Source organism: Pipra filicauda, unplaced genomic scaffold, assembly GCF_003945595.2.
Source record: "Pipra filicauda isolate LSUMZ 115617 unplaced genomic scaffold, ASM394559v2 scaffold575_size278286_pilon, whole genome shotgun sequence".
NCBI lineage: Eukaryota > Metazoa > Chordata > Aves > Passeriformes > Pipridae > Pipra > Pipra filicauda.
In genome coordinates this window covers 6,297-31,297 of record NW_024104726.1, presented here as the reverse complement: position 1 = coordinate 31,297, position 25,001 = coordinate 6,297, and the positions used below count along the sequence as shown (strand labels likewise).

At 38.1% G+C, this 25,001-nt stretch overlaps 1 protein-coding gene across 1 annotated transcript in view; it reads right to left on the bottom strand.

Moving 5' to 3' along the window:
- ENAH (ENAH actin regulator) overlaps window positions 1-21,365 on the bottom strand; it is a 76,148-nt gene extending 54,783 nt beyond the window's left edge. Inside the window, exon 1 of the mRNA XM_039387541.1 lies at window positions 21,135-21,365. The gene's annotated coding sequence lies outside the window, so the exon portion shown is untranslated. The remainder of the gene's footprint in view (window positions 1-21,134) is intronic.
- Window positions 21,366-25,001: the final 3,636 nt, after the last annotated feature.

The following is a 25,001-nucleotide window of genomic DNA, read 5'->3' as shown; positions in this document are numbered from 1 at the left end:
AACATGCATTTCACACTTGAAGTTGCAACCAGCCTCTCCTTCTGTAGCCTATAAAGATCTTAAGCACTGCTAGTAGTTCTAATATTCAATGTTTAAAAGTAAGAGGTTTAAATAAACTACATGGTAGTTATATTGCTGACGTGTACTACCAAATAAATGTTTGAATATTTAATAAGTAATAAGCCTTATTTCTTGCATACTCTCCTCCCAATAAAAGATGTAAGATTGATTCCTGAATTTCTGAAATCTCTTAACAAGTCTGTGCTACAAAACACTTCAAATATAAACACGTCTCTTGCCAATCTTGTCCTTATTTCTGAGGGCACCAGGATAAGGCAAGTTCAGGGCCTTACTCAAGTGACTCTAAAACAAGTGAATTCTTAAGCAACCCAAGAGCAGTCATGGTGTGGTAAACAAACACTGATCTGCAAAAATTACTCCAGTTACAATTGTTTCCTTGTACAGGAAGATCTAATGAGCATTCTCATGTTGTGCATTTAGTGGAGACATTTATGATAATCTGTAAACCAAAGGAATACTAAATTTCCACTTAAATGCCTTTCTACAGTAGAGCTCTACTCTCCTCTTTGAGCCCAGTTTCCACATACAAATTTCACAAATCAAGGAGAGGTTATCATCATCAAGTTGACACAATCTGGAAGCATTCTGCTTCCACTTCAATTATGGTTAATTTACATTTACCATTGAGCACATTCAAAGTTATCACCTATATTGAAACATGAATTCAATTTTCATGCCAAACTACTGCATTTACTCACTGAACAGCACATTTTTCTTCCTCTCTTCTCTTCTTTGATCCAAATTACTTTTTGGCAAGTCTAATTCAGCCTTATTTAGAATAACTCTGATTTCTTTCCCACATCATTTTATCTCTAAATATCCCTTTTTACACAACTGATTGTTTTTTCACTCCTCCTGTACCCTATGTATTGGTAATATCCTTCTTGAAATGGCTACTCACACAGTCATTTCAGAAGCCCTTCTTCCAAGTCTTACTTCAAGATTTTAGCCTCTAACTCAAAGAAATTCCTGATTCCACCTCACACACAAGCCCTATTCCTTACTTCTTCCAGCAATTCATATAATACACTTCCCTCAAAGTACTAAGTCTGGTAATTAAAATCTAGTTACTTAAGTAAAATCCCCCTTTCATACATTCTTCTATTAAATGCAGCTTAAATTAGCCTATAATCATTCAATCCTGTGATCATTACAGTGCTCTTTAAGAACTAAAAGTAAAAAATGTTGCACTTCCCTAAGTTTGAAGTTGGCTTCACCAGTTAATGAATTTGATGACAAGATAATAAAGGTAATTCTACAACAATTTTATAGTACACACATTTAATTTAAAAAGAAAATCCTTTTTCAGTAGCTGGCAGAGGGATTTAGAGGATTCTGTCCTGAAATGTACATGCTACTGCAATTTTAACAGAAGGGGCAGGTTACTTTTACATTAATGAGGGTGTAAGTAAAAGGCTTGAAGTGCTCTACTCTTCCTCTCTAAACCAGCAGGCAAGGAAGAGCACAAGGAGAAATACGAAAATCAATGCTAGAATTCACCGCAAAAGTATTTTGAGACTCAGTGACCCACTTTTAACTTTGAGCACCAGCAGACGATTGCAGTAACTAATTCAATCTAGTTAATAATTAACATTTGTGCATTCATTACATCTAAGGTTCTGTCCCAGAAAATTGGATGATCTAGATGCACCATGAACCACTGAGTAGAAGCTGTTTGATTTTCTCACAATGTCAGCTATTTCAAGCATCTCTTGCAATAAAAATTAAGCGGCTGGAGTGAAGAGGCAGTAAGCACACAGCCCTTGAACAGAAGTGTATCAATGCAGATGTGGGCTTGAAACACTTGTTTGGAGCGTTTTTACCCACGCAGAGCAGCCAACATAAATGGACATCGGAATTGTCATCTCAATGAGTAAAACCAAAACTATTTTTCACCATATCTTGCCCCCCTGAAATAGGTCTATTATCAAAACTCTACCAAAATGGTTACAATGTGAAAAAAAAAACCAAAGAACAATCTCACTCTAGAGCAGACAACACCCACATATAAGAAGTTACTAAATTATGATGCAAGGTCAAGAAATGTTGATCAGTATAAAAACTCATTACACACTGATTTTTTCCAGAGAGTAGTTCTTTTAGTATTTCAAACCTCTTGGCAATGTAATTAATGTTTAAGATTGCAATGGGTTTTTTCCCCTCATTTTAGGATGCTTTGCAAGTTAGGTTCTTAAATATTGTCACTGAGATCTGCCTTCACACCAGAAAAACAGTTACCAAGCTAAACAGTGAGAAACTGTGTTTGCCTTGGTTTCCTGGTCCCAGTTCCTAAATGTTTCAGCTGTCTCTCCAGTTGTTCTGTCTGCTTTGCAAAATGCTCAGTCTTTAGAGACAAAACCTGAATTTTAAGAATCCAAAGTCAATTCTGTTTTGCAGTTACTTTAATCTTAAATATGTGTCCCAGCTGAAAACAGGACAATATGTTAATCCGTTAAACACCAGGATCTACAGTAACAGGAACACATCCATGTTCATAAGCAGGACTTCTGTTCCATTACCATACCACCTACCTCTACTTCCAAGTTTTAGAACAAATTGCATCACATCTACCGGCTATACCAAAAGGAGACTGTATTTCTCAAGAGTCATTTCATTTTAAAACTTTCCCAGACATGACAAATCATACCTTTAAGTATATCTGCATGAACAAGCACAAATAATTATGCAACAAATTCAAACCTCTGCGTGTGCATTTCTATTTGTACTTGGGCACAAAATTTGACTCCAGAACGGTCAAAATTGGATTAAAACATCACTCAGAAGAAAAAAGTCTACAGATTTTTATATTTTTGTGTGTTATATTGTATACATAATGCATTATATTAAAAAAAAAATCCACTGTATAAGTCCTTTATACACAATGGTATTAACAGCTCGGGAAGTCTCCTAAAGTTCTGACAAAAATATTTTTTCCTTTAGGGCAGGGACAAAAGTAGTTACTGGTTTCCTTTACTAGAAAAACAGGAAAATAAAGTTTCCAAAATAGCAACTGGATCCAAAAAAATCCTAATCTAATAAGAGTGCATTTAGTCCATTACTATCAAAACTGGAAGAGATATTTAGACACTTTCTTCTAATATCAGTTATTATCAGATGTCAGCTATTCTATTTCCTCCTTTTTAATGACTGTAACTCACTACACCTTATCTCCACTGAGAGCCCAGTATTTAACTGAAAGTAGTTCATAGGTTACTACTACTTTGTACATAATTTTTCTGCCTATCTTTTCTTACCCAAGTTTCTTCAGTGAATCATTACATATAAGCAAATACTTCTCATTACACTGAAATTATAAATTCAGTCTAGAAAGCAGGAATACGAACGGCTTAAACAGACCAGCAGCTCTAGCCAATTAAGGCTTTTATTCTGTGTCTTTAAGTATTGGAAATACATCAGAGGAACTAAAAGGTAGAGACCTATAATAACCATCATACTTTTCAACTGAAAAAAAATTTGTAAACGCCAATTGGGAAAAGAGAATTTAAAAGTTATATATCCGTTGATTATTTGTACTAATAACTTATTTAGTGGAGTATCTATAACGCAAAGGTGAGTTGAAGAACAATTCTGCTCACACTAGAAAATTAAGACTCCTTATCAGCATATCCATTGTTTAGGTTTGTGCTAACTGCAAGTGCCAGAAAGCTTTATCTGAACAGGGATTTTCACTAGTTCAGCTAATCCAGCAGTAATTATCGGAAAACGCTATTTTAACACATAAAGGCAGCACAATCCAGCTGGCATCCCATGGGCCTCTTTCATTGTACAAGATGGCTGTTACGGAGCTAGAAATGTAACGTGGCTTTCATTACTCTGGATCAACAGTCCAACCATTGTATTATCTTTCCTCTCCAGCTATAGCTTCATTTTAGAAACCACCTTTTCCAGGCAATCTTGCATCATTTTAATCAGCATTTTAATTTATTATGTTACTGTCACCAAGAGTCATTTTGCTGCCAGGATATCTTAAGCTTCATGTCACAGAACATTCTTCTGCTATTTACAGCGTTTACTACTAGCCTGGGTTTTTCCAGTGTCACGACACCCTTTTAACAGCTACCCTCGGAAGTTTAATCTTTAAACCAGAGGGAGTGTTTTGCATCTTCCCTCTTAACAAAAGCATTTCTAACCAGGGCCTTCGGGTCTGCTGGCAAACAGGAGTTTTGAGGCAGTTTGGGGGTTTGTGTTAATGGAGGGGGGTTTTTGTTTTGTTTTTAACCCAAGCTATAAGCATATACTACTATGTTATAGCACACAAATCAGTTTGATAACACCAGCTACACACTTAACAAGACTTAGTTGTCTTTGGTTGCTACCTGCCCCACAAAAGCCCACTTTCAGGTAAGCAATACACAAGACAAGGGGCTTAACATGATACTGCATTTTCAGACTAGCCAAGCATTCCTATTTTGGAATATACTACGTGATCAGCTGCAAACTTAAGGTAAGCAAACAAAACCAGGCAAGACTTCACTACCAGCCCTAAAAAGGTATTTTGTGGGGAGACAGAGAGAAAAGAGTAGTTCTATTATCACCTTTATGCCATATGTGGTCACATGCTAAAACCACAGTTCAATTAGCTGGCCCCTGATACAGTAAAACCCTTTTTCTATTTATGCATATTCAATTGACCAAATTCATTTCTTAAAGAGCATACGATAAAATGCAATGATAAAATTTGGTTAATGAAACATGACAGAAAGTCAAAAGAACTTAGTTTACACATCTCTGTGCATAAAACAAACAGGTAACATTCCAGAAAACACTAACAAGCTTATTATAGACTTCAGAAAATTATATACTTCAAACCCTTTTTCCATTATGACCTTTTCCCCCACACACACCAGCATATTAGTTGTGGGGGTTGTTTTGTTTATAAAGTTTATCTTTAAAAGCAAAAAGGTGAACTGTTTGTTCTCCCTCCTCCCATGTACAAAGAACAGCATTCACCGTGTCTATGAAGTACCTAAGGGCTGTGAGTCATTTGTTTTGGAAAAAAGCTCCCAAAGGCTATCAAGCAAAACTGTTGAGATAAAGCCTTTCAAGACTTACATCAGGGTTTCCCAGACACTACGTGTACCAGTAAGTGCAGACTAATCATATTCTGTCAGACTGCAAACTACTTCTGAATCCATCTACCAGCATGCCAGTGAGGATAATGTAACCATAAACTATTAGAAGCACATGCTACTTCATGCAGTTCTTCTGCTTCTGCATCCTCACGCAAGTTGCTTCAGAAGTGCTTCATGGCTTTTTACAAAATTAAAATTGAGACAAATGGACTAATAGGAAGCAAAAACAAGCAGGGGGGACTCAAGGTTCTGATTTCCAGCAATGAGTGAACAAAGTAAAAAGCTACAGAAAGGCTGTTTCAGGCCACAGGAGAAAAGAAGCAAACTGGCCGGCTACCCCATCAACACAATCCGCTGAATAATCCAAAGTTATGGTTTGGTTTAGAAACCAGTTACTTCAGCTTTTATTCCAGTGATCTAAGGCTGCCAGTGACCTAGGCAGTCTAATCAAATCCAGGCCTTGTTAACAGCAGTAGTTTGAATGCCAGTAGCTGTCTTCCTTATGGTACTGAGTCAGACTAACAGCATCATTTGCACTCAAAGCAGGACACAGAGGTTATTTAAATCTAGCTATGGCAACACATCTCGCTCCACCAGCAAGGACATCAGGCAGTGTTTTCTAACAACTAATATCTGCTAAATTAAATGGACACGCACAGATGTTCACAGGAGCAAGAATTCTCAAAAAATAACCCAAAACCAACACAATGAGCACAGTCACTGTGAAGAAAATATCCAAATGAAAAAATACAATAACAGGCACCACCATGCAGTCTTACCTCTTCCTGCTTAACAATGGTCAGAGAAGTAGCCAACTCATTATAAGGTAGCATTCAAAGCAAATTGAAAAGTCTGGGAACGAACCAATACTATTCACAATTCCTCACAAAACACAGCTTAGAGTGGGACCCACCATGAGCACCAGTGTTTCCTTCACCTCAACAGCTAAAGAAACAATTAGAAAAGGCTTCAAAGAGGTGAAGCAGCATCCTGAACTACCTAAAACTACTGTTGCGTCGGGTAAAAACATTCAATTTATGGAGCAGACTTGTGAAAATACATGCCTTTTATAGAGCAGCATAAGCCAATAGGGAATACTTTTATACAAATTCAAACAAAAAAAAAAAGAACTGTAGAAAGCGCAAATGTATAAAATAGTTTCTTCACCTCCATTAAGTAACCAGCATTCATACTGTAAGACCTACAGACACTAAAACTGGCTTGACCAAAACTATCTAAAGAGCATCAACTACTGCCAAGAGCAAGAACTTCCTGTTGAGAGGCAAATTTACCCCGAAGTATGAAAACCATGCTCATAAAAATCAAGGTTCCTATTTACCTGTGGAATGTAAGATTTACCACTTTACAACTTTTTCTGTGGCAAATCCACTAATAAGTAGCTCATCGTGAAATAGTGCACGTAGGGGGGAAAAAGCTTTAACTACTAGTGGTTGTTTGGGACCTGCTTGTAATAATCTGGCTCAGGTAATGTGGGCACATACAAAACTATAAGCAAAGTATCACCTCACTACCAGGAAGAACAAGAGATCACACACAGGAGACAGCCACTACCTTTCATCATTACCCAAGTTACTCAGGACAGGGGAGAAGCACTGCACACTAAGGATACGGTTTTGATAATTAAACATCGCCATATAATAATTAGTAAAATGGGAGGAGATGTAAAATCTAAAGTATAAGGAAAAAGTAGCTTCAAATTACCTTCCTACAAACATAAGCACTTTGGACTACAGCAGACATACAAATTGGGAAAACACTTGGCAGGGCAGAGGTGTATCAGAAAAAGACACAGGGGTTACAAGGTTACAAAATAAAAGAGCAAACACAGAGGAAAAAACCTGGGGATGTATTAACAACATCCTCTATAAACATGAATAACAGGAAAATTCCCCTAACAGTAACAGCAATGAAATACTGGAACAGACTATTTAGAAATATTGTGAAATCCCATGGAAGATTCTGAAAAAGTTAACACATGTCAAGGTAAGTTTATCAGCTTCTTTATTCTCAACTTGGTATTTTAGGAGCATCCCTGTGCATAGGCAGCCCTTGAGCCTCACACCCAGCAGAGCACACTTCCAGGCAGGAGGGACAAAACCCCGGCGCATGAAACCCTTCCGGGAAGCGACGTGAGTCCGTGACCACACTGCCACAGCACCCCGGGGTCACAGGGATGAACCCTGCCACAGGAGAGACCAACACTGGCTCTATGCAAAACAAGGTCAAGATCCAGCAGCAGGGTTACTAAATGCATCGCAGCACTTAGCAGGTGCCGGTTTTATCGCCTTCAGATCAGCAGGCTGCTGTCTCAGAAGGTACGGAGTAAGAATCAATCAGCCAAATGAATCTGGCTCAGATGTTCCCAGACCATGGCTCTGGTCCCATGTCTGAGAAACACCCAAGGAGCATGCATAACTTTATTAGGATCTGAAGCTACTCAGCTAATTTGCAATTACAGCACCAGCTGGTGGCCCAAAACACCATGCTGTGTTATTTGAGCCTCTCAATATCCATGGCAGTAAAAAAACCCGATGCCTACACTATCCCAACTTCCTTCAACATTCAAGGGACAAAGTAATATGCAGGAAATCAACTGAGCAAGGATCTAAACACTCACATTTACGATAGTAGTTTGGGAAATGAAAAACTTTTCTCTGAATTCAGAGTATCTCATCAACATAAATGAGACACAGCTTAGAAGTGTTCTTACTGTTTTCTCTCACACTTCTCCAAGTGATTTGTATTTTGGCTTATCTGCCCAGGATAAACACTCCCTCAAATGCAATAGCATCTAGAAATGATCCTAGTAAATTATGAGTAGACATCTGATTAATTCTGAGTCCCAGGACAACAAATTACAGAACAAGCACGAATGTTCTGCCTCCTTAGAGATACACCAAGGACTTTCAGGGTTGATGACAAAGAGACAACCCCTTCCTCCCAAAAATGGGGCAGTACCTGCATAATAATGGTTCTAATTTAGTGTTGCCCATACACTGACAGAGAGACTAAAAGGTCAACATCAGGTGTTATCTGTTTTTGTCATTTCTAGAACCCATTAGAGTTTAGCAATAACTTTTCTTAACATGAAACAAAATGAAACCAACCCCTAAACAGTCTAGAAACAGACTCTTGTCTGTTCCCAACAATTTTTAATATAGTAAAACTGATAATTTTGGGTTTAGTATTATTCTACTTAAGTTTCAGTTGTTTTAATTATTTAGGTGCCTGGTCAACTCATTCTACTGTGATTACTCAAATGGTATTTGTTCCAGCTAACAAGAATATGCAAGTTTTTTGGTTAAACAGTCTGGATCTTTATCTGCTGTTTTTCAAAATTCTGGATTACAGGTAGTTTCAAAAAACTCCTGAGCATGTATAGCTTTTCTTCACATTTAGTGCACTATCAACTTGCTATATGGAGCATCTCTCTTACGAGGAAGGGCTGAGGGAGTTGGGCCTGTTCAGCCTTGAGAAGATACAACAGAGAGGACCTCATGAGTGTCTGTAAGTATCTGAGGAAGGGTGTTGAGAGGATGAATCCAGGTTCTTCTCAGTAGTGCCAATAGGACAAGAGGCAACAGGTAGAAACCAATGCACAGGAATATGAGGAAGAACTTCTTTACTGTGTGGGTGATCAAGCACTGGAACAGATTGCCCAGAGATGTTGTGGAGTTTCCCTCACTGGGGATGCTCAAAAACCATTTGGATGCAAATCTGTGCCACGTGCTCTGGGATGACCCTGATGGAGAAGGGAGGTTGACTCAGATGACCGAATGTGGTCCCTTACAACTTGCCTGTTCTTTGAAAATGCTGTTGTACCCAGGTTGTTCTAGAAACCCAAGGATGTTTGCCACACATCTGCAAGTGCCTGGCAATTCCAACTACGGCAATTTAAATCTGTTCGCCATCTGACCCGAGGTCATGCCATCTCTGCAGCACAGCTGCAAAGCACACATGCATTAGCTTCTCAGAAGCTGCAGTCCATATTTAAGCCTAATTTAACTTTAGTTATTAACTGCTTCAGATGTAGCAGCTAGGGGATAAACTTCTGCCATAGCAATAAGTGACAACAAATGTGTGAGCAATCAATCTTAACAACGTCCCCAAGAAAACTGGTATCAGTTGTCCTGCGTAATTCTACAGTGTCTGGATAAATTGTAACACCTTGTTACAACTCTGATAATTAGAGTCAATCAACTGACCACTGAAGTCTGAACAACTATTAACTCGATCTTCCTAAAAACAATTTGAGCACTTTGGGATTGTTGTATTTGGTGTTAGTTCTGAAGTCAGCTCTTTGCTCTCCAAAGCTCCTGCCACTGCAAATGGCCTTTCATGCCAGGTGCATAAACATGTATAAAGGATGAAGAAGAAATGTGGAACCTTCTCTTTTGCTTTTTTTAATAGATTGATCTGAATATGTCTGCAAGAAAACAGAGAAGAAAATTGTGTAGGAAAGTTTGCATGGATGTTCTTTGTCCTAGAATTAGGCTGGTGCTATCCATGCTCCTCTTTGTATACAAAGTCACGTTTTTAGAAATAGTGACTAATGAAAGCTTAGAGTTAAAACTTGAACATATCAGTAAATCCTGTTTTCGAAAGTTTTGACTTCAGCATATATTGAGAGGTTATATTTTTAACAAACTAGATTCAAAAAAACCTGTCAGATGGAACACAAGGTTTGCAGAATGACTCCACAAATTCCTGCTAGGTGCATGCCATTTGACTCACAGCACAATCCCAAAGACAACAAGTCCCTGTTTTTTGCATTCCGATTTTTAGCTTGATTCAGTCAACACATTGACTGAGTTTGCATGACCATTGCTGTAATGTAATGTAAATAAAGTTCTCTTTCCTCAAACTTTTAGAAGTACTTCAAATAATTTTTGGTATCATAACATCACTTATTGTTCTATAGCAGTCTCCAGTCTTGAAAACTATACAACTTTCGCAGGAAAAAAAACGCCCTACAAAGCCCCACATTCTTCATTCTGAGGCTGTTTAAAACAGCTTTCCATCAAGTCCTATACCTTAAACAAACAGCTGCACTCAGTTTATGATGTCTCTGAAGATTCTTTAGGACCAGAAACCAAAGCACGAATTTCTACCACTGTACCACATTTTGCAGAGTTTTAGGTGGTGCTGCTGAAACCGTGGGTTACTGCAGAACCTGCTGAGGCCTCTCCTGGCAGCTGCATAAGAAGCCTGAGTGAGACACAGCACCTGTGATAAAAAGCTCCCTCCAGATCCCTTCTCTGGTCAGCAACAAGGCTGCTGGATTCTTCCAAAGGAGATTTGCAATACACCAGCCCTTCCTCTGAAGAGAAAGACATAGCATGAAATTAATGTCCTATAATATTAGTACTGTACCCTAAATTTAGTTTACTTGATGCAGCCTAGATTTAACTCACCTAAAATCTCTGTAGTTACATTTAACTAACAATCCCACCATTTTGATTTCTATTGGAAAAATATTTCTTCTTGCTCAATATGTTTTGTTCAGTTTGTTTTCTGTACACCTATGCAGAACCACAACAGCCAAAAATGCTGTTCTCTGCAAAATTAATGCAGCAATGACAGCCAGAATCATGTCCACTCTTCATCACTATTCAATTTTGGATACTCCAGTGATAAAACTTAAACAAATTGTCCAATTATAAAACAAGTGGCTATAAACAAGTTTTCATTATAAATTTGCTGTCACTACAATTTTAGTAGGAATCCAAATTTACTGTAGTATTTTTGTATTTTAATCTAGGTTATGGTATTGTGTATCTATGAAAGCAGTTAGCAGAAAAAACATTCATTTATTTTAAAAACAAATATTGAACACCTTTTCAGTCAAAAAGTTCCATTTCCCAGGAGGAAAAAAAAAAAAAGCATGTGAGAAGAAGTTATGTTTGAAACACCTAAATATACTCTGATTTTCGCAGCTAGCTGTCTGCAAAACTACTGCAGAGAAATAAAATAGTTAATATTGGACAAAATGGGTAATTAATTAAGTTCACACCTGCTTTTAAGGGAAACAAAAGACAGAGGTTTTCTGTATTAGTAGAGTTCTCCACCTTAAAATGGGAGCTCTATGCAAGTTATTTGCAAAGGCATCCCACTGTGGTCAGCATATATTCTCACTAGGTGCTACCCCTACACAATCCTAACACACAAGACAAATAAGGCCTTTCCTGCATCATTCACTGTTCCAAAACATCCAAAAGAACCTAGTTTGGCCTAAATTTAAATTACGTAACCTCAGTTTCTTTCAACAGGAGCTTTACAAGTGTAAATAGAGGCAGCTTTTGGTCCTGACATGGGAATGTAATTGAATTTTGAATTAACTGGAACACAACCACATTCTCTTACATACAGCTACATTCACTCTGTACAGCTAGAAAGTGTCAGACAAAAAAAAAAAAAATCAGAATTTTGCTGTAAGTAACTGTACCTTCTGAGTGTACACCACCTGTGAACTTTAAACAGGGTTTCAGACTCCCCAGAACAAAATGGGAAGTTTCCTTACTCATCAGTTTCTTGCCTGTAATCCAGTATTAGACTGTTAACATCTTCAATATCCAAAGCCCACAAAACTTCCACTTTTCATCACTGAAGAATTACTCCTACACCTGTTCATGATAATGGAGGATGTAAGAGAAATCAAGCCCAAAACCTTCATTAGTGTCAGATTAAGACTTAAAACATCCAGAAATTTTATGTGAAAATTCCCAGAGTAATCCTAACATTCACAATACACAAACTATGCCAACCCACGAACATAAGGAAAAAGAATGTAATAGCCTGGATACAACTTAAGAGAGGAGTCATTTCAAGCACTGCACTAGACTTTTAACTGTGATCTTATAGATGGTGGGGGTTTTTTCCAGTCAATACATACTTACACTGAAAAACTCAAGTGTCAAGTAAAACACTTCTATCAAAGTCACAGTATATAGAGTGCTGCCACCATAACTATCTTCTGAGGTCACCGTGTTTTAGTTTTACAACTCTGGTAACAAGGAGACAGAGGAAAGGAATGTTGAAGAGCCAACCGATACTACTACTCCATAAAAATGTATTGACTTTTCTCCTGACTTACCAGGATGCTGTGAATTTAAAAACAACCTAATACTAGTATTCCTGCATTACATGTTCTAAACTTGCAATTTAATATTCCTCTGTGTCATAGGATTTCCACTCTGGTTTTTGTGTTTTGTTAACACAGCTACCTGGGTACAGTTAAAAAACTAAGGGAAAAAGAAAAAAGAGCAAAACTGACCCATAATGAGCCAGGTACAGCAGCAGGACACTGACCTGACGCAATAGCTGCAAGGAAACCCTGTTCCTGTGTAATGTAAATCATACACAGGAGCTGCACAAGTTTCAAGCTCTTCCCTCCAGCCATAAAAATTACGCAACATGTACTGCCTCTGTGCTAGACACACAAAGAATACTTTTATAGAAACAGTTCCATAAAAATATTACAAACTGCTAGAGCAATCACCAAAGTAACCTGTCAAAAAATTGTCAAAATGTTTAGAGAGATCGTTCCTTACTAGTGCAGACCTTTATTTGCTAAAAGGAATAAATTGGAAGGTGCTACTTGGATAGTCTAAAATCCTTCAGCTGCATATCCACTTAATCCACGTCAAGGAAAATTAACAATGCCCTTTTGGTCTTACAATAGCACAAACAACATGATTACTCCTCCTTGTCACTTCACTTGCAAAGAAATATATTCACTGTACTGCACTGCATACCATAAACCAGGCTGCTTAACAGAAGCAGAACTCACAATGACAGGGCAAAGAGAAGCCAGTTGCCAAATCTGAGCTTCTGATTTAACATAAATCCCTACCACCCTAAAGGTTAAAAAGTTACATACAGAGACAGTGAATTTCTGGACTTTGCTGCTACAGGAAGTTATGGATGCAGATAAGATCAGCAAGCTAAAAAGGAATTAGAAGAATTCACAGATAACAGGTTCTTAAAAAAAAAAATTAATAAAAGGAATCAATAGGCATGTTCCAAAACACCTTGAAACAGACAATGGATTCTAGGGTGCTGGCAGAGGGGGCGGAAAAGGGATTGCTAAGGGGCTGCTGGTGGTTTCTTCCAAGCAGCTTCTCCTATTGCTACTCTCCAAGACAGTGTATGGGACTGCATCAAACACTGGTCTGCCCTAGCAGGGCACTTCTCCATTTTAGTGCTGCTCTAACACTGAAATCTCTCCCACTCACACAAACCCGAACTCTTTCCATGGGCAATGGGCAGGGAATCACAGAACTCTGAAATTTGTCTTGTTTAAATTATACATCCTGTTTTCTTTGTTTTGTTATCAGGGCAGTTAAATCTAAGATAGGAAGCAAAGTCTTTTAGATAAAGAGTCATTTTCTATTGTTTTAAGTAGTCAGAAGGAAGTCCCAGTTTAAATAAACAGCCACTCTGCCCAGGGATCACCACTGGGGAAATCTTGGCAAGCTTTCTTTTTTAATCTGGCATTAATTTTAGCTATAACAGCTTTCAAACCTATTTGCATTATTTCATACTTAATCTATGGCTACACTACTTTTGATATGTTTTTCTCTAATATTTCATAACAAACAGATCAACCTAAACCAAGGCCCTAAAGGCCTGTTCTCTAGTTATCAGGCAACATGAGAAAAGCATTGCTCCATGCCCCTCTTACAGCATGCTATCAGATGGGAGAAATTGAGAAAGAAGAGACATTGAAGTACAACGCAGACTAAGACTGAATTTGAGACAACAAAAAGATCTGTGCACTCTGCAATGAAACTGAAGAGTTCAATGTCCAAATTTTACACTGAGGAGAAAATAAAAGAGGATTATGATCACTTCTGCAACAGGCAACAGCAAAGAATCACATGTATGTGGGTTAGCGAGGCTGTTGTGTTTACAGGCTAGATGTGACAATGTTGTCCTCATTGCTATCACACACACAGTGTTTAATCTCTGTGGTAAGGAATTATCCAGGAAAAGCACTTATACTTCCAAGAGACTCTAAACTGAACAAGGAAGCTGAACACAGTGAACTTTATAGGCTTCAAGAGATATGCTGCCTGCAGCCTTCTGAAGAATTTAAAAAGCAAAGCCAACCACATAAGTTATGATCTCCCACATCTCAGCTCCCCCACGGCTACTAAAAGGATGGGAAGTTTGCCAATACTATCACCCTTAACTACTCAAGACAGATACAGCAGTGTCTAGCCAGACCTGCTGCAATGTCAAAAAAGAAAAACAACTCCTGCTCTTGCTTCAGCTGGAGAGCTAACAATAGATGCAGTGCATTCCATGGATCAAATAGAGCTGCAAATAATCCCAGCATATTTCGCCATGGTCACACGGAGTACACAGGCTGTCACTAAAGTTCTCCCCACACTGGGGAAATACTGGGGGAAGTCTTGGGGCTTTTACAGCCTGCAGCCACCTTTTGAAATGGCTTTTTACATTATTATCTCTGAGGATGAGCAAATAGATTCTGAAGTGGTTTGAGCTGACCCAGCCTTGCCTAAACCATAGTTCAAGACATTCTAAAGATAGGAAACAAAACCCCTCATTTTCAGACAAGAACCTATTTTGCAAACACAGCATATAAAAAAAAAATTAAATGCAAGCTAAATGTAGACTTGGTACTTCAGCTGCCCAATCACAGAAAGAAATTTAGAGATATTTACAGGAATAAAGTCTTTTTTAAATGGCTTTAACTGACATTACAAAATAACATTCCATTAACTTCAAAATTTTTAAGACAAGAATAACAGCAAAAAAGCAGATACAGGTTTAAACAAAAAAAAATTATGATTCTACTCTCATTTCCACAAAGTTCACAATGAACTACAATATTAGGAAGTGTTAGACATCACTTATCAGCACTTACTGAAGCTCGGACAAAGCACAGATCAGATAAGCTTTATAAACTACATCTATTTTGACCAAGTCTAATTAAATTCTAAAACCTTGTACTGAGCTAAGTTATTGGGGTAAATCACAGAAAATGAGAATGACTGTATGCATTACACAAGTTTGAAAACTCCACTATCAGTCAAGTCCTGTTCACCCTGTTACGTTTTTTGGTAGCAGCTCCACAACCACTGGGCTACAAACCCAAGCTATAAAGATGGCCTTGTGGATGTTCTCCTAACCATCCCATCTACAGGTATCTGTAACGCTACAACAATCACCTGGAAAGCACCCCTGACAGGTTAACAGAAAGACACTGACTGCCAAGTAAAGGGAGAAACCATTTGTTTCATTAAGAATTCCAATGACAGAGGTTTAAAATATAAGTATCTGTTCCAGGTTTTCATTTGTGCCTTTGCTGGTCTCATTAGTTAAGATTAACAGCGGAGAGCAAAAAGCAGCACTCATTTTTGAAAGGAAAGTGATGCTCCTGCTAGGAAAAATGGCCACTTACCTTGCACCTCTGGATTTTACTTAAAAGAGTAAGTTAAACTCTCTCTGTACATGCATTCGCTAGAGCTGGATAAAAAGCTTGGGCACTCTCCCCACTTCCATTCCCCTTGTGATCTGTTCTTCCATACTGCCTATGAAACATTTTAAGCCTAATTTCCAATAGGGAGTCAAGCAGCATGAAGTTACTCACCTAAACCTAAAGATGCTCAGCAGTGTACAGGAGATAAAAGAAACTCTGTGAAAAGACCATAACTACAAACAGTGGCTTGTTGCAACACAAAAGGAAAGTGAAAAGGCTTTTGCATTTTCAAGCTATTTTGCAGACAGAAGTGGCCATAGTGACACTTTTTAATGAAAATTCAGCTAGTTTCTAGAAGTAAATAATCCATGATTACCCGTTTAAGAGCTTATCCCCTAAGTGTACCAACTAGCTACACAGAAAATTAGTATTTAATAACACTGTCTAGCAGTATTTCCAACACTTTCAGGCTACTATGAAACACAAATAAGCGTGTACAAAGGAGGCAATACCACCTGTCTTTTCAGGTAGTACTTTTGCCAGGTGCAGAAGCCTTGAGTACTGCTAGTTACATCTCAGCAAAATTAACTCTCATTGTAAAGAACAAAGCTTCTTCAATCAGAGATTTATTTTCACGTAAAACATTTTGTTTTAGAAAAACGATTGGCTTTTACACTGTAGAAGAACAGACTGACCACAGGTCACAAAATACTCTCGAATGCATTAGACTTTCTTCAAGGTTTCTAGACTATGTAGATTCCTGTTAGGACAATATAACTCATTCTGATGAAAACCTGGAGTTTCTCCTGAAAGTCAGAGCAAGTTTAAGATTCAGCACAGAACTCTGCCACAATCCACTGCAGCAAACAACAGCCTGGGTCTGACTGAAAGGATTTTAATCAGGCGCCTGCAACACCCCAGTACCATGGTAAGGGAATGAAACCTGAAGCATGCAGCAATTGTGTAGCTATAGCAAAACGAGTTTATGGTAAAAAGAGGGTTATTCCCGCAAAACCAACCTCCTCCCCTCTCTTAGGTTATTATCAGTAGGTTGTAGCCCAACATCTTGCCCCATAAACTGTTATATCCTGCTTGGATCCCAAGAGGGTAATCCTTCTCAACACCATACCCCCAAGCATTACCAAGGAAGCTGATACCATTCTCATTCTTTAAGCTTTAGTCTTTTCTCCATGATACTATCAGTGATACTAGCAACAGATTGCTCCACGCTGCTTTTTACAAAGCCCATGTTCTCAACTGCGTAAAAATCTGAAAGCTTCAACTACGACAGATGACTTTTTTCCTGTACTTTGTGTCTGCATTTACTATGTATCTTTTCCCTAAGAGAAAACTCTGAATGTCATGGCTACGAGCCTCGGTTTTCAGGAGACTGCAGTTGTTTGGCTTACGCTGAACAGATTCAATTCCAAGCTGAGGAGACACTCAGCAAAATTTCCCCTGAAACTATTACCACCATGTTTTCAGCTGGTGTTCAGAACCTCAGACCATGGAGGGATGTCAGTCAGGTTTGCAGAAGCCCGTGGCTCAGTGTTACATCCAGAGCAGAGGTTCTGAATGGGAGAGGAAGCAAGCTGTCAGAAAAGAACGTAAAGAACTTACGTTTAACTTCACTCCCAAGAAAAACACCAGTGAAAACCTGCTAAAAAATAACAAATACATCTTCAATGCTACTTATGAACTAATAACGTCAGATAAGTTTAGTTTCCTCTAGTTCTTCTGGAGTCCTATTCTTATTATCATACAGAAATAGCAGACACTGTAGTATGACTTCTAGTATAGGTTCTTGACAGAATTCATAGGACATTTTTGTAGGAGAGATATATACACAAAAATTATTGTAAGGAGAGCAGAAAGGAGTTTTGAAAACCATATTCAGACACCAGCTATCAATGCTACACTCAGAGAAATTATATGGAGTGCAGTTTTGCAATGCCTGTGCTGCAGCAGAACAATAAAGAGATGGAAGAATATGCTTGCTATCATCAGAGAGGACAAAAACACAGAAGAAGACGCAAGCAAGTAGGGTAAGAATTCTGAATAATACTGGCATACCAGAAAAGTGCCTGGAGAAAAAAAGTTCAGGTCTACATTTAGATACGTTCCAATGAACAGATGCAAATCAGTACATGACAGACGGGACAACAATCAGCCTCAGCTTCCAAATTATGTAGACCAAGTGGAGAGTAACAACTGGCAGGATGTCTAAAAACAGATCACAGTGAGATATTAATGAAATTGGTGATTTTAATCTTGAAAAGACTTACGAGAAACGTGAAGCCTCATATACACTAGATGTAGCTTTGGAGAGAATAAACTGTTCTGTACTGTCCACAGTTAGTGAGCATGCAGCAAGATGAAATCACATAGTCAGACAAACTCCAAACATAATTCAGTTTCCTGATAGAGGTGACTGCAGTCTACAGACCAGAGTCTGCAGGAAAAAGATCTGTCTGACCATACTGGTCCCTGGCATCATCTTCCCCAGACCCTACAAAGATATAGCCAGAGAACATGTACAGTTATTTTGAAAACCTGTTCCTCACTCCTCAGAGGGTACTGCAACACCTCCTTCCTTAATAACCAGGCCTACATCTGCCACGTAGCCAAAACACATAAAAGTGACCATTTCATCATCATTATAGACCAGTTGCACCTCTGAGTATCTAAAAGGAGTCACCAAAGAGGACTGTCCCATTATATAAGACAACACAGAGATCAATTTAGACCAATTTGAAGTATCTTCAGAAAAAGCCACCTGGTCTAACCTACTAGAACAACGAATTAAGTGTCCCAGTCCTATCTTAAAAACTGGCAGATAACTACTGATGGATCTTAGCTTGGTTGAAGTTAGCAATTCTGATTAAGCATAGTACAAGGAGACCATAGATTCCAGGACCTAGTGTTCCTGTCTGGTAAGCACACCTTGCCATAATCACAGTTTCAGCTTCCTGCATGTGCATGCTCTACTAATAAGACAAGAACTACCAAAAGTTACAGTGATTTTAGGGAGAACACGCGGCTGACAATCTAGCTGTTCCAAATCTATGCGTATTTCAAATATCACGGCACATTATGTTTGGCTTAGTATTTCAACTTTTAAAGAACACGAGAAATTACACTGTATTATGGTTAAAAAAATTACAAGAGTTGAGAACGACTAACAGTTCTGGCTGCTTATATATGAAGGAAGGAGTGACTTACAGTTGTAAAACCATTAAAAAGTCTTAGTTATATACTTACTCCTCTCACCCCTCCCACCTTTTTTCTCAGACTGCCTCTGACTTAGGATAGATGAACTGAGGAGTAAACGAACAGCTAGTAGGTTTCTTCATTATTCAATGTGTAGTGACGTTTTTTGCACATTAATCAAAACTTGTTCTGAATACCAAATTCAGTAGTTATTCGCAGTTTAAGCACAGTGTCATAAAACAGATCATTTGAGAGCTTTAAACTTGAACATGCTTCTTTTTAAGAAATAAGCAAAAGTTGGAAATTAAAGACGGGAAGTTGTTTCCTCCACTGGAGAGCTGAAGCACAACAACTGGTGCACCAAGCCTTCTGATGCTGATCATTTAATCCAAGATGATCTAGGGCCCTCTTTGTCTTTAGCGGCCATATAATGTTCTCTGTGCTTTAAAGGACAAAGGTATATGCTGAATAATTTAATATTTTGACAGATTGGGCCCACAGACTTAAGTTAGTCAGCAAGATAACAAGTCAGGACACAGCTAACGAACACCACTGACAACTCTGAACAACTCAGTCAGCACCAAAGGACAGAAATTCTTTGAAAAATAAAAAGCAGTCATTCTTGCAGAAAACACTGAGCTGAGTCCATGAAACCATCTTATCTTCAAGCAGTTCCCTATGTCACTCATTAGAGACTTTCTAACCCCTGCAACAGAGAAAGATAACCTAAAACAAAAAGAAAAGCAACCTTCAAACCCCAATCTATTTCTTTCTACAAAGCAGAATCCAGTCTCTATTGTAGGGGAGGAAAAAATAGCATATAATCATTCACATGCTTCGACATCCTTTTTAACATAATTCTGCATATAGTATATGCATACAGGTATTAATTAATGACCAAGAGCTAGCAGGCTGGTGTCACTGGTCACACATACATGAAGAATGTATTGATTTCTTTTCAACCCCCAAACAGAACTTTGGACTACCAGTATCACAATTTATTTTCAATTTGGGAGGAAGATGATGGATATGAAAAGCTGACCATTTTGTTACAGCCCTATTTATTGCACCACAGCACCTGAGCTTAACTTTTAAATGCTCTTTGCCCTACAATCAGTGTTTTTAGAACATCCACTTTCTACTTTGAGTTCCTTTAAGACTTACCAAAGTAGCCCACCAACACACTACTTATAACTTAATCTCAAGTTTCCTGATTTCCCGTGTATATTCTAGAACTTCTCTATCTACACATTAAAATAAGTTCATGTCATTAAAGTTACAGATAAATCTGTTAACTTCACAACTAAATTACATTCTGCTACCTCCTTAAGAAGTAGAGACAGTTTTACAAATTCCTACTGTTTCCTGTGTCAAAAGATAAAATTAAAACAAGTCATCATAGCATTGAAAGCCACAAGCAGTTTACTCATTCCAAACAGTTGCGCAACAGAAGCAAAGATTCCTCTTCCCAAAACAGAGAGCAAAAAGCCCCCAAGCATCCCCATCCATGTATTTAAATCATTTCTCTGTGACGGAACTCAGGTTTGATCTCACCAAATGCCATAAGAATTTTTTAAGTTATACCAAGTTCTCTTTCTGTACACAGAGGAATGCTTTTTACTGGGTCTGCTTAAGAACAGGCACAGAACTCCCTGCATTGAGGTCTGAATTAGGCATCAGACTACAAGAAAGAAATTTGTATTACTAAAGGCTGTTTGCTCAATGATGCTTTATAGATTAGAGGCACCCCCTTGGCAAAACAAGCAAGAGTACAGTACTGAGAAGTGTTTTAAATCTTTCCAAACTTTATTCTTCCTTTTGATTTCTGCTTTAAGAAACCACACATAAATACATTTACTACAGTATTTTAAAAACCAGCTACTTTCAAACCTGCTTCAGACTGACAATTTAAAGAGATGGTAGACAATGGCATCTTTCAGTTCTAAGAGCAGAAACAGCGGCAAGCGTTTGACCTGCTAATTTTAGTTCCTAACTTAATTTCAGATAAGATTTTTGTAAATTGGCTTTCAAAATCCACAGAATTGCTTAAAATAAGATGGGTCATTACACAGTATAAATATGATGGCATGTAAGACACAATGCATGCTTTCTAAAAGCACAGTATTACAAATCCCCAGCTTTCAAGTTTCTGTATTTCAGACATCTATACTGCATGACAGACTTTGAGGCAAAGATCAAATTAACATCCTTCTAGCTTTCAAATCATTTTTGTCTTCTTCTCTACTACAGAAGATTAACTAGATTATAAAATAATGCCTTACCAGATGTTGTCATTTGTCCATTACTTAATTACTGGTTCCAGAGCCATAGAGAGTAATTTTCCCAAACACGCCCTAAACATCTATTCTAGAATCCATCAAGAGCAAATCTAAAGAGTTCAGATGCTGAGATTGGTTGGTTTTAGCACTGGGGGGGGAACAGAAAGGTAGGGAGAGGAAGTATCAACATATTCAAATATCAAAGTTGATTCTAATAATTACAAAATTACTGGATCTTTTGGTTTAAAGATTCATACAATGCCATCTGCGTTAATTTTCTCAGCATCACACACAAAGGTTTTCAGAATTCACAGCCTAGTATTTTTTCCCTCTAAGAAATTTCTCCCTTTTGAAGTGTTAACATGTTGCTTGGCAATACCAACCCACCACAGGGAAAGATAACCACCACCCCTTTTTGTCTGTTTGGAAGCCTGGTTGTGTTGCACAGGTGTCCCATCCAGCCGAAAACAAAGAAAGGCTCTGCAAGTGCACTGACGTCACCGCAGCTACAGCAAGCACCAGAATAGAAGCTCAAATATATACTTCATACTACAGTCCTACAGGAAGCCAGAACCATACCCTCCTGTTAAAGTATAAAATGAACGGGCAGAGATATGTGCCGGGAATACCAATTTAATATATCCTGTACTAAGTGACATTCTGTTTGTTGCATAGCAACAGGAATCTACTGCAGAAAAACAATATGGAACTTTTTTTTTTTTTTTTACTTGCCAAGCCACAATTAACCCCAGTCTTCCTGAGAAACAGAAAATCCATGGCATAAAACTCTTACCCTTGTCACCAATCTACCCAAGATGCTATATCTAACACTCACTCTGTTTTAAAGTGATTCTCTACATTTAAACAGTTTTAGGGTATGGTGCTACCGAGAGAATATTAACTGCTGCAATGCATATGGCCAGTAGCATTTTAATTCTATAGTTATGACCAAGAAAAAGTTCTCAGACCATTCTTAAGTGCGAAACATTTTCATCATTTTATACACTATTTCTGTCATACTATGTAAAAAAAAAAAAAATCAAGGCACGAAACTTCTAGAAGAAAAGCCTGTGGCTTTATTTCTAAATGGTTTTGCTCTGTTTTGTTTAAGGGACTGGTTTTGTTTCTAAAAAAAAAATAAAAATGAGCATCAACCCAAACTACTTTGAATTTAAGATCTGTTATGAATTCTGAAGATAAACTATATATGGACACTTAAACTGTGTATCTCTTTGTGGGAAAGAAAGTTTTTTGTCAGACAGTATGAGCTGCATAAAATTTTTTCTTGTGCCCTGAAGAATAAGAAAATTACAGTCACTCAGGTGGTTTGGAAATTGATACATCATAAGTTATATGAAAATATGCATCAACAAATTGGAGAGAATCCTCTCGGGTTTTTGGTTTTTTTGCTGTTTTTTTAAACAGCCTCTCCATTCCCACACGAAACCATGGTAAGCTCCCTGAGAGTTACAACCAAAATATCTAATGACTGGGCTTTGGGATGAGTCCACTGCCTACACTTACCCCAATTGCAGATGTACTTGAGGAGAGGGAGTTCTGTTCAATCCAGGAGGAAAAAATGGGAGATTTCAAATATATGGATGTTGAATACTGAGACTGCCACTACTCAAGTCACCAAATCTGAAAGCATTCCTAACAGTTACACTGACAGACTTCATCCTAACAGCACTTATAAAATACATGCAATTTACTTAGAGGAACAAGTTAAGGAAAGACATTATGAAGGCTTTATTAAGAAAGCCATAAACTATGGATGAACAAGGTAACAAACACCTCCCAGTTCAAAACAGACAGAGATTTCTCTTATCATACAGTCACTTCTCTTCCTCTTTATTCACAACTAGTGAGAGACAGAATGGACTGGATAGAAATCTGATACCTTATTGTAGGTGAAGATTGTGCATCAAGTACTGGAAAACCCAAACAAGCAAACACCTGCACAGGTAGCACACAGAGGTTAACAGAACATATAAGGAACAGTGTTTTCTTTTTGTTGTTGAGGCAGGGAGCAGTGCAAGAGGAGAAGTTCCTTGTTTTGCAACCATCTGCCCTAAGAAAAGGATATATATGAATCTAAGGCAAGATATTCAGAGGACTCAGAACTGGCTTAACTGTACACTCCTCTATCGCGTGATGAGTAACTAGGGATTTCAACAGGGCAAAAATAAAATCCTACTATTAAGTATTATTAAGCATTAGTCACATCTAAAGATGCAACCCTTGCAGTGCAATACACTATCTGCATCTTACAGATTTACTATACAAAAGCCACACTAGTGACCCAGACCATGTCACCACAAAAATAACAAAAATGAACTCTTTAAACAAGGCATTCCAAGCATTTTTCCCCCCAGTGATCTCCAGTAGTCAGATGCTTCAAAGGAAAATACATCATCATGCTTTACACAGGAACAGTAACATTTGAGAAACATTTTCACAGGTTTACCTTTTGACAGTGCTCTCTGCAAAGCAATCTCCACATCCTTCATGCAGACGTCATCTTTGCAGAGTAATGCAAAAACAAGTGGCCATTTAAACAACATCCTATAGCTGCTAACCTGTTATAAAGCACCTAATTCCTTATTCTTTGAAATAAGAATTGGACCATATCTTGCTACTAGGTCAGGCATCAAAACTATGAGTTATGTATAAAAAATAACACAGCAACATTTACCTGTATCTGCAACGTGCCTGTGACAATCCACAGAGTACAAAACCTCCACATGGTGTCTCCAAACAATTGAGTAACTTTCTCAGGAACTCAGCACTTGGATGTCTAAAAGTTTGCCTGTGCCCTGTTCCCTGCCACTGCAGCAGTTGATCTAATAAAAGATAGTGCCTGTCCTTATAAAACCTTTGTCTTGTTTATATCCTTAGAGCAACACAGCTACAGCAACAGTATTCATAACCTGCAAGGCAACCCTTGTGTTTATGCTATTGCCATCCATTTGTGGGTTTAGCTACTGTTGGAAACAGTGGCAATTACAGGAACATAGAACTGTTCTTTCAGAGAGTAAGAAAGGCACATCAAATAAAATATACAAGAATACTCTTTGGTTTTTAGCCTTTATAGTACGCCAAACCAAGAGGCCTAAGACTACCTATTCCTCCAAACTTTAAGAAAAGACTACTCAAAGGTACTGCCAAAATACAAAATGAAGTCCCTGAACCCAGCAGGCCAGATCTCTTCACCTCACAACTTAGTTGCAAGATCAGATGTAAAGTGCAGCAGTAATCATTTTGAGGATAATTCATATATGATGCAGTTAACACAGTCCAGTAACCAAAGGCTACTGAACTCATCACAGTGCATTGTGGAAACTAGAACACTATCACCACAATCCTTGAGATTGCAGCACAAGGTCTTTAAGGTGGAGAATTTGTATGATTTACTTCTTTCATGTGTTTGATGCTTTGGTCGTCTTCCTCAGTCCCAAGTAAAAATTTTCATCTGAAAGCCACTACTGCACTTCCGCTCCTTAGCTAAAAGCCATTGAAATGCTACAAAACCTCATTCTCAATTACTCTCCAAAACACTGAAGAAGTAACTGAAGTACTGGATTCAACTTCTGCTTAAGTTCAAATACTTAAGTGCTCTAACCATTCAGTTGCTCTTCTTTCTACTCATAATTGGACACGGATTCCCTTCTAGCTTTCCAAGACGGACCTCTCTCCTCAGCCTTGGTCAGAAAAACACTGAACTGAGTAGGTAATCTAGTGATTACTCTTGTTCTTTTACTGTTCTGCTAAATTCCAAGTTTTAAAACTTTTTCTATTTTGAACTAGGCGGCTATTATAGCACACACCCACCTCACCTCACCTTCTTTACAGAATTTGCAGTAAGTTTAG